Source organism: Mercenaria mercenaria, chromosome 13, assembly GCF_021730395.1.
Source record: "Mercenaria mercenaria strain notata chromosome 13, MADL_Memer_1, whole genome shotgun sequence".
Classification (NCBI taxonomy): Eukaryota; Metazoa; Mollusca; class Bivalvia; order Venerida; family Veneridae; genus Mercenaria; species Mercenaria mercenaria.
Window position 1 is genome coordinate 56,298,446 of NC_069373.1, and position 8,833 is coordinate 56,307,278.

Sequence of the window (8,833 nt, forward strand, 5' to 3'; positions counted from 1 at the left end):
GACAAACACTGTTTGCCATCCGAAAAGATTTATTCCTACAAAAGATGATAAAAAATTTAGATCAAATGCTCGTCATAAAAAGGACCAGAATCCTTACACAAAAATAATTTTAATATTGGTCGTCATCAGATGACGATTTTGTGTAGAACATGTGACAAAGAACTAATTGCAGAAGCAATTTATAACTACAAAAAGCAATGACATTTTTGTAAAAGTGTAAATGATGGAATTTTATGTTATTCAGTGAAGTAACTAACATTCTCTGTACAGTTATTTTGGGAGAAATTTATCGCATCTGAGACCTACAGTACCTATTACCTTAACCAGTGTTACAGGTAAGTCGATATTTCATCTACATTATTATTCATCTGTCATTTTTGACATTGCACGCTTGAATCATTAATCATTTTTTTTGATAAAAGTAAATGTATTCATTGGTTATATAAATCAAGCGCCTGGGTGATCATGATCAGAGAGCAAAGCTAAAAATATACATACTTTACAAGTTAAAGCATAGCAAAAGTTCCTTCTAGGGCACATCTTTATAAATATATAATGATCATCTTGTAAAATTTTGGTTGCAATGTCTGTTTTATACTGCCAAAAAATGTCAAGTAAGTATTTACGCTAGTTATTTAACATAAATTGTTAAATCCAACAACAAATTAAATCTGTTACCACTTTCAGTAAAGTAAATACGGCAATAAGACATTGACCCGGTCAATCTATTACGATTCGATGCGTGAATTTGTTGCGCATAATTAGAGGATCGCAATGGGGTTTGTTTTCACATATTAACCATGCATTTGAAGGTGACGATAATATTTAGTTGTTTACATGTAAATTTGCTGATATATGTCTATCTGGTCGACTGAATGTACATATGTTATGTTCTTCGAAAATGGAGAAAATAAAAGAATCAATCAATCATCCACGGGTTAGTAATATGTATTCCACGGAACGCGTTTAGTCAGAGAGTCGCCTCAATTAGGAAAGAATAGTTTAACGTCAGAGGTTATTTCTAAGATCACGGAGTTTAATTGGCCAGCTTGTAATGACAACAGCTTTCGATATCAGTAGCTCAGTCAAGTGTGACTTACCAAATTTAGATATTCCTTCTCAAGAGAAGAAACAATTATAAAAAAAGTTAAAATCCGTGGGGGGACTAAAAGCGGATTATGCCGTATTGTTTTATGCAAGGCCCATGATTTTGTGCTATGTGAATACAACACCCATTTGAATTACCAAGTATTCATGTAAGACAAAATACAAGTTAAAGGGAGTTGGTTTCTGCTGCTTTCATTCGTACTTCTCACAGTCGGTTTACAACTATATGTATTGTTGGAAAGGTTAAGTCCCGCTGTACAAAAAAAAAAAGAAAAAACGCACACATTGAGAAGGATTATACAGTCACTTAAATTGATAAGTACCACCAAGAAGTGTTAGAGGAGGGGCAGACAAATAGCCCACTATCATTTGAAAATCTATGGGAAAATATCTCGCCCACTATAAACAGCCCAACTTGGACTTCAGACATACTGCTCGAAAAGAAATAAATCAGGCTTAACAATATTCCTTGAAGATAATTTGAATGTTAACCAGCCTGATGCCTCCTATGCATCAAAACCAAACACCAAATTTTTCTATTCCCTCCTCAGGCATTCCAAATAAGATTCAGCATCATTGCCACCTTTGAAATACAAATCAAACTAAAATAAAGTCTAATATGCTGCTTGAAAAACAACAGGTCAAAAGAAGCAATTTCAGTTGGTATTAAGTCATAAATCACCTTTAAATTTAGCATCCAACTCAGATAAAAAAAAACTCACCACCAGTAGACAGCCAAACCTACCCAGGAATGTCAAGCATCCATTTATATGCAAATGGCATAGACAAGCTCCTGTCAAATCTTTACCCTCATAAGGTACATGTGGACCAGACAAGATCAAGCCCATCAGAAGGGCGGCCATCTATGGGAAAATAGCCTTTACATGTGTACTTTGCAAAACCCTGGATCATATAGGATCCGTATAAATTACAAAACACGTTACATAAATGAAACACTATATTCCCTTATACTGCTATCTGTATTATACACTACTAGAATCTGTCATCTCAGCAAAATACTATGGCGTGAGTAGTTTAAGGGATCTCTCGTGGAACACCGATATAAATAGGTCAACCAAAATGGCAAATCAAACCTTAGGTTTCATTCGCACGAATATAAAGGTCATCTCAAAACCCCTTAAGTACATGGCATATCAGACAATCATCAGACCACCAAGGACTGTAGTTCCAAAGCTAGTCACCATACACACAAAAGCAAAATAGACTAAACAGACACCATTCAAAAACGAACAGCGAGTTGGACTACGTCTGACATTGGCCGCATTACCAGAGTCACCGAAATGCTATGCAGTCTAAAATGGCACATTTAAGGTCACCAGCACATTGACTCCAGACTTTCTCTGATGTATAAAACTTTAAATAATCTTGTTGCAATCCCTATTGCAGATTATCTCATCCACCTAACAAGGATATCACGCCATTATCATCCAATGTCTTACAGGTTAATCTGTGCAACCACCAACTGTTACAAACACTCATTTTCCCCTAGATCTTTAATCTTATGGAATAGCCTACCACTCTTCCTTCTAACTTTTGAGTAGTTCAATTCTGCGGTTGGCCTGACTTTTTATCCCTGTTATTATCTTTTAATCATTAATATATTTTCATTTCCCTTTTATTTTGCCTGATTTCCTGTTATTTCTACGAATAATATTTGTGACTTGACGTTTACGAAAGTGCCCACGTCCCTGTAAAGTGTTAGTCAATAACGGAAGAAAGATAAGATATATTAAAGGTTAAAGAATCATAAAGAATATATTTTTTTCTTTTTCAAAATAACTCTAAATCATCCTCGAACCATTTGTCCTGTTACTGTTTACCCTTCGGGGAAGTTTACCACGTTTAATAACAATTTGATGTAAACAAGACACTTTATTTTAAGTCGGATACAATATAATAATACAACATTAGCCATGAGCTATTTTTCGACAAACATATTAAATGAAACAAATGAAGATAAATAGACTGAAGAAAAGTATAAACATAAGCATATATAAAACAAAATTAAGAATTATTAAAATAATAAGAAAATTGATATACTTTAAAATACACAAGTTTTGTTTAGATGAGCATGACGATTTTTTTATATTCCTGCTCTCTGGTATTGTATTTGTGAACGACAGGGTAATTTTCGTCTGCATAGTTATATAGGGTGAATTTGTCGAAGATGGCCGAGGACTTAACTTTGTAGAACACGACCAATTGCTTCGCTGAGTTTAACCCTTTATTTTCTGTTAAATAGATGCCTATGCATGAGATTGCAAACATATTTGGAGAAACCATATGACATTAATTTAAGGATAAATATGTCATGTTGGAGACAATTAAAGGCATTTTATAGGTCCATTAGTATGGCTTCTACGTATTTGTTTTCGTCAAGTGCTGTCTTCCAGACTTCTATGAGACGTAGAAGGATAGACCGACATCAGTAGGAGTGTCCTAATGTAGACAGGCACTAATGGAAAGTTTTACCAAAGTGGGAATTTAACAGGTCGCTTATTGGTCTTTCATACATTTTTAAAGGGTTGGGAGGACTATTCACAGCTCTGTTATTTTTAGCTATAAATGAATCACCTTTTTTGAACAGGCGTGTTACTTAGACTAGTTCTATTATCTTAGTTTGAATGGCATCTATTCCTGTTGCTTTCTTTGGGTCAAGTGTTTTAATGTAATCAGAAATGATTCATTAACGAACCTGTGTAAAATTGAAGTTTAATTCTTTGTTCTTGCATTTCCTTGTATTTATTTGTTGTGAAAGTTTATAGAAGCTATATATTTATTGACCTGCCCTTCTTCAGCGCTTACTTGTTACTATATCTAATATGTTAATGTATATCCTGTACAATTTTCAATGAGGTATATTGTCTGATGAAGTAACTAGAAGAAAAGTCCACGTAATTATTGATAATTATAGGCAACTTTTATCGAGCTATAATCCAAGTTCTTTGCATTTTTAGTTACTTGGAACAAGGGCGATTGTTTTTAAAGTAGTAAAATGGTTTTCGCACAATATCCTCAGTTAGGAATAAGATGAATAGAACAAATGTGGTAAACTGGTGCATTTTGGGTAACTTGGTTCAAGGTCTTTATTACCTAACGTATGGAAATGTTTTTGTTTGCTCAAAAAATGTACTATGCAATTAAGATAATGGGCATATCTAGTATATAGACTGCTTTCATGGATATTAATAAACTACAAGAAACGATCGGTATCATTGCAACTTCAGCTTAAAAATTGCTAACTAATTCTATTGATTATTTGGATCATCATCTACAGTATTTAACAACAGAGGAAGAGCTGCATACAGACAAGATAGTTTTCATGTTAGGATTAGCTATAGGTACGGTAATGAATTTCTAACAACCCTCAGCCGACAACGTATGCAGCTTTGGAGGCAAAAACATACACCTCTTAGGCGCACAAAATGACCTTTTTACTTTCTTATTTAATAAAGATACATGAAAAAAAAACAAGAACTAAAAGATTTTACAATATTTCTTTTGTTCACAACAGTCGGATAATTGTTAGTCGCAACTACAAAAGATGAAAATAAATCACAAGGGACAATATTCCATGCAAGTTATTTTAAATATAAGATATTGTTGTCTCTCCTTACAACTAATCCTTTAATGACACTACCCACATTACTTTTGCATTCTTATGCGATTCGTGTCAGCATACATGTTAATGCTTGGTTTAAAACAAAGGTATACTAATTTATTTTCAGTATAACAAAGGTAGTGAAGTCGTTGCAGGATTTTTCTTTGGAACTTAAACGTTTCTCTCAGACAATTAGGAGTAAACGTGTGATCTAAGTTAAGGTTTTTTTTTTCAATGGTGGTATGTATCTCAAATCTGACATTCCATTACCTCATATGGAATTTATGTTGACACTCTTAATTATAATTAAAATATTTAGAAAAGTAAGGGACCAATTAAATATTTTGTCTTATTTTACATTTCGGTATACTAGCCACAATAGCATAGTGAAAGACTTTACTCAACTTGCTGAGATCAATGGGAATAACATCGGGAATAATTGTTCAGAATAGTTACTTTAGGACTGAAAGAAAAGGGATCATGAAGTACGTATCCGCGTTAGCATGCTGGTGATGAATATCAATCAAACCAATGAATGAGTTTTCGCTATAAAACTTACCTTTCCGGTAAGAGGTTGTTCTTGGCCAGAACGCCTCTGTTTTCGCCAGGAATACAAACATTTCCTGGTAAAAATGTCCATCCCGAGGTTAAAAACGGATATCGTACGGATACATCGAATGGCCCTAAAACTTTTATTTCGGCGTAAAACGGATGTTAAAATGAAAAGGATAGAATCCGTAATCCGTCTTCCTAGCGTTGTATTGTAACATCCTGATAGCTTGAAAAAGTAATACAAATATAACTGTACCTTACTAACCGAACCTTAATTAGAAGAATTTTATATGATATATGCTTTCATTCTCATCTTTTCCTGTTTATTTTGTTTAAACTATGATCTATGTATTTTTGTTTTCCCCGGAATATGTATTTCCGGGAATAAATATATTTAAAGACAATGATTCTGGTATGCGAGGTACGTGGCCTATGGGGATGATACAGTCTGCGTATTGGCAGTAAGGGCCAAAATACAAGACTGGACCATTGATAGACTAGCTTCTGTTAATCATTGATCGCGGCAATCATATTGAATAGGACAAGTATTTGCACGATGGGGAAAATATTTCATGATGGACCTGTCAATTCTTTACTTATGGGTGAAACAGGTCTCATAAGCGTAAATACGACTAGCTTCTACTGATTATAAAACATACCGTACGATTTGTTGTGAATCAACTGTTGTTGTACTTTTAGTAGTTCAACCGCCACCCTTGTTTAAGAGCAACATTTAAAAAAACACGTTTTTTTTTCATCCTCAAGTAATAAGTAAGTAGACTCGCCCAGTTTAATCAATCTAGACGCATAATCTACATAGAGCGCTTACTTCACCCGATTTACATTCGGAACATTTTCACGCGTTTCGGGCTTTATCGTATGTTTAACATGGGATTTTTGAACCGTTCAAAGATGTTGGAAATGTTGGTCTCATTGTTTTTTGTTTTTTTTTAATAAAAATGTTACTGCTTTCATTGTCTACCACTTTTTTTCCACCCTTGCCTGAAAAAAACAGTAATGAGTTTGTACACTGTTCAGACAATTGTGCTCTGTTGAAATTTAAACCACAATAAACAGAAAGCATGATATGTCACCATGCGCGGATCCAGATGGGGGGTGGGGACCGGGGGTCCGGACCCCCTCTGGAAAATCTTTAAAAAAGGAAAGAAGACAAGGAGGAAAGAAAATGTTTTTCGAAAAAGGCAACATTAGGACTGCATGTAAAGTATATGCGGCTGCTGCTACATATGACCCCGACATAATTCATATTATTTATCTAAAAGAAACTAAGAATTTTACCTTCAAGAAAGCTTGATTTTATCATTTTCGCAAATTTAACAGGTTAGTCAATAAAACTGTCCCAGAATGCAAAAAATGAAGTGCCAAATTGCAGAATTTCGTGGGCGGGTTGGGGGTGGGGGCACGGGATCGGACCCCCTCTGAGAAAATTGGCTGTGTCCGTGCATGGTCACTATACCTGTCCAGTACTGGACATTATGGTAAACGCTTCATTCCTGCACAAATGACAATTTCGCAACTTCTGTCCGGTTTCTACAAATTTCTGGCCGCGATAAACCATTTGACTTGTTTATTCTTGAATTGATTTTACAACAGTATCATACACAGCAAGTATTGTTTAGATTCACGGTGATCGCAGCCGCAGTATGTTATAATATGATTTTTTTTACTGTTTGTTCAACTTTGAGAGGGGATCCTGACCCCCTTAACACGCCTCCACCCCCCCCCCCCCACCCCGCTGGATCCGCCCAGGTGGAATTCTTTCGTCTGTGTGTGTGTCAGACCGAACAGGTAGAAGAGACTCCATGATAGACAGTTCTTAAAGCCCAACCCTTATGGTGGTTCTCTTATGCAGAGACATTTACTTGTTTAGGTTCTTCCTGTTACATATGGTTCTTGCTTATTATTACCATCCCTTCTGTTAGGGATTCACTTAGTGGGGATTGAAACATTGGTACGAGGTGGAGATCTAAAGGGGATTTCTCTGAAATAGTGGTGTTTTTATAACTGATCATTCCAAGGTGTTGTTCCGTTATTTGCTTTTGACCGCGTTGTCTATATGTTTTTTTTTATTTCCATGTTTTTGTTTTTTTGTGCACACATATTAACCATTTTATTTAAAACAACTGATGATACATGTTTGAAATTTGTCACAAGCTATGAATGTTATTCAAAGCATATTGGAACAAGGCAGTCTGAAAGACAGCTAAATCCCCCGTCACTGCTATGGATAGTGAAAGGGCAAACCTTTGACCTTTAGCTTTGACCTTGACCTTGAACTGACATGGCTGACTCATGAATTCTGCACAATGTCTTGATGAGGTGATCATTTGACCCAAATTTCAAGAAAATCCTTCAAGGGGTTTAGGAGATACAGAGCTCAAACCTTTGACCTTGAGTTGTGACATTGACCTTGAGTTGACATGGCTGACTCATGAGTTCTTGATGAGGTGATCATTTGACCCAAGTTTGATGAAAATCCTTCAAGGGGTTTACGAGATACAGAGTGGACACAAAATGGAAGGCTCAAACCTATGACCCTAAGTTGTGACCTTGACCTTGAGTCGGCATGGCTGACTCATAAGTTCTGAACATCGTTTTGATGAGGTGATTATTTGACCAAAGTTTTATAAAATTCCTTCAAGGGGTTTAGGAGATATAGAGCAGACACAAAATTGAAGGCTCAAACCTTTCACCCTAAGTTGTGACCTTGACCTTGAGCTGGCATGGCTGACTCATGGGTTCTGCACATCGCCTTGATGAGGTGATGATTTGATCCAAGTTTTATAAAATTCCTTCAAGGGGTTAAGGAGATATAGAGCGGACACGAAATGGAAGGCTCAAACCTTTGACCTTGAGTTGTGATCTTGACCTTGGGCCGACAAGGCGGACTCATGAGTTCTGCACATTGTCTTGATGAGGTGATTATTTGGCCCAAGTTTCATGAAAATCTTTCAAGGGGTTTAGGAGATATGGAGCGGAGGTTTAGGAGATATAGAGCGGACACAAAATTGAAGGCTCAAACCTTTCACCCTAAATTGTGACCTTGACCTTGAGCTGGCATGGCTGACTCATGGGTTCTGCACATCGTCTTGATGAGGTGATCATCTGACCCAAGTTTTATAAAATTCCTTCAAGGGGTTTAGGAGATATAGAGCGGACACGAAATGGAAGGCTCAAACCTTTGACCTTGAGTTGTGACCTTGACCTTGAGCCGACAAGGCTGACTCATGGGTTCTGCACATCGTCTTGATGAGGTGATCATTTGACCCAAGTTTCATGAAAATCCTTCAAGGGGTTTAGGAGATATGGATGGGACACGAAAGAGTTACGGAAGGACGGACGGACGGACGGAGACCATTCCTATAACCCCCACCATTTGTGGCGGGGGATTAATAAAAAATCTATGAGAAAATCTTTTTGAATCGTAGACTCGCAGTCAAGAAAAGTAACAGCTGAACGGATTTACTGAACCTGTTCATGACAAATAAAGAAATATGCAGGAACAACCGTGCCACCTAATGAACTCATTGA